Raw genomic sequence first — 2641 nt, 5'->3', positions numbered from 1 at the left:
TTTAGCCCTATTTCAAATATATATTTTTAAAACTTAACATACTCCAAATATAAACAAAATATATAAATATAAACACACCATTCCCCCATTACAGTTGAATGGTCAAGATCTTGGAATCTTAACATGGTCTGCATTACCCTCATGCCATCTCTCTCTCTCTCTCTCTCTCTCTCTCTCTCTCTCTCTCTCTCTCTCTCTCTCTCTCTATCTATCTATCTATCTCTTTCCCTGTCTCTCCCTGTCTCTCTCTCCCTGTCTCTCTCTCTCTCTCTCTCCATGTTGGTAATGTTATAATAATAATGCTCCTCAGTTACGGGGCGGCACCTTTGTGGACCGAGTGGAAAAGAAGGACGACCACATCCTCATGTACCTGTCAAAGGTAAGATACAGCACATGATCATCATCATCATCATCATCATGTACCTGTCACAGGTTACAGCAGCATCATCATCATCATGTACGCAGACACACACACACACACACACACACACACACACACACACATGTGCGCGCGCACACACAGTAGATCTAGAATGTCTCATATACACACACACATACACACACACACACACACACACACACACACACACACACACACACACACACACACACACACACACACACACACACACACACACACACACACACACACACACACACACACACACACACACAGACACAGACGAAACTTAAAAGGACATACATAATGCATTCATCCCCCATTCATTTTCCCTCTCCCTCTGCCTGTCTGCCTCTCTCCTGTCAGGTTCCCAAGGAGATGGAGATGGTTTGCCAGAATATGATAATTGGAGATTTCTGCTTATTAAGACTTTGCAGCTAAAATTACAACACTCCAACGACAATTGACTGGGACTTAACTTAACCTATTACAAGACTTAACTTGACATGACATAACCTGTGACTTGACTTGACTTGCCCGAGAAAAAAATACTTGGGACTTGAAAGTTAAGACTTTTGACTTACATCTCTGCCTCTCAGCTTCCCAAGGAGATGGAGCTGGTTTATCATACCATGATAATTGGAGATTTTCTGCTTATTAAGGGATTTGCTTGGTACTTCAAAGTTAAGACTTTTGACTTACATCTCTCCCTCTCAGGTTGCCAAGAAGAGGGAGCTGGTATACCAGATGACCATCCGACAGGATCTGCCAGTGAACAACCTGAAGCCAGCAGTGGCCAAGGTGTACGACTACTACACACCCAGTGAGTTAAACACACACACACACACACACACACACACACACACACACACACACACACACACACACACACACACACACACACACACACACACACACACACACACACACACACACACACACACACACACACACACGATTAAATATAAAAAACTATAGGTATGTTCAGTATAATGCTGTATTGTATGTATGTAGTTGCAGTGCATGGTGTATACAATGATGGGTTTGTTATTGTTGGCTGCTGTCTGATGATGTATTCTTCATTTCCTAGGTGACCAGGCTGAAGTGGAGTACTCCTACCCATGTGCATAGAAGAAGGACCTGACCTGTTGACCTGTGTGTGTGTGTGTGTGTGTGTGTGTGTGTGTGTGTGTGTGTGTGTGTGTGTGTGTGTGTGTGTGTGTGTGTGTGTGTGTGTGTGTGTGTGTGTGTGTGTGTGTGTGTGTGTGTGTGTGTGAGACACAGGCATGTGAGACATTGTTTTACTGTATGTACACCATGTTAATTGCTTTCATGAATAGCCGTGATGTATATCGTGATGTGATGTGATGTGATGTGATGTGATGTGATGTGATGTGATGTGATGTGATGTGATGTGATGTGATGTGATGTGATGTGATGTGATGTGATGATATTACAGCTACCTCGCACCCAGGTCCGGATTAAGATGGTCTGGGGCCCCTAGGCTACAGGTTGCTGTGGGCCTCCCTAGAAGGCAAATTTCGCAACAAATGTACCTAGACAGTGTCATAGATGAGAGCTAGAAATTAAGGATAACATATCAACCAACTGTACTGAACACAACAGATATATTTTTTCAATATTGCATCTTGTCACAATTCTGCACTTTTTCACTTTTTGCGAATCAGGACCCCCCTGGCAGGTGGGGGCCCCTAGGCTGCAGCCATATCTAGCCTGTGTGTTAATCCGGCCCTGCTCATACCACATTACGTGTTGTAAAACTACATCCATACTGTGTGATTTAACAGTGTACTACATAAATAAAACAGATCATGACCATTGCTTTTTAGTTTTTTGTGTCAAATATTAAATATCGTTTTGATTAAATATTAAAAATTGTTTTAATTGTGTATAAAATATTGTTTTAAGTACATGTTGGCCCTGTCGTGGTTCAAACAGTAGGGCACTTCACTGATACTAGGGACTCAGGGTTCGATTTCGGTCTGAGGTCATTTCCTGATCCTCCCCCATCTCTCTCTCCCACTCACGTCCTATCCTCATACTGTCCTATCAATAAAGCCATAAAAATCCCTAAAAATACTTAAAGAAAATAGATATTAAATGTTGTTTTAATATAATATGAAATGTTATTTGAATTGCAAAATTATTTTAAATATTGTTTTAATTGCATTTTAAGTATTGTTTTCCTCCCCATGTGCATCAAGAGCCCCAATGTGTAGA

At 41.6% G+C, this 2641-nt stretch overlaps 1 long non-coding RNA gene across 1 annotated transcript; it reads left to right on the top strand.

Moving 5' to 3' along the window:
- Positions 1–310: 310 nt before the first annotated feature.
- On the top strand, positions 311–1629 carry LOC134464712 (uncharacterized). The gene is made up of 3 exons (XR_010038038.1): positions 311–379; positions 1118–1223; positions 1491–1629. It is a non-coding gene; the product is annotated as an uncharacterized LOC134464712 (long non-coding RNA).
- Positions 1630–2641: the final 1012 nt, after the last annotated feature.

Source organism: Engraulis encrasicolus, chromosome 15, assembly GCF_034702125.1.
Source record: "Engraulis encrasicolus isolate BLACKSEA-1 chromosome 15, IST_EnEncr_1.0, whole genome shotgun sequence".
NCBI lineage: Eukaryota > Metazoa > Chordata > Actinopteri > Clupeiformes > Engraulidae > Engraulis > Engraulis encrasicolus.
The sequence above is the reverse complement of the archived record's forward strand: the minus strand, read 5'-3'. Positions and strand labels throughout refer to the sequence as shown.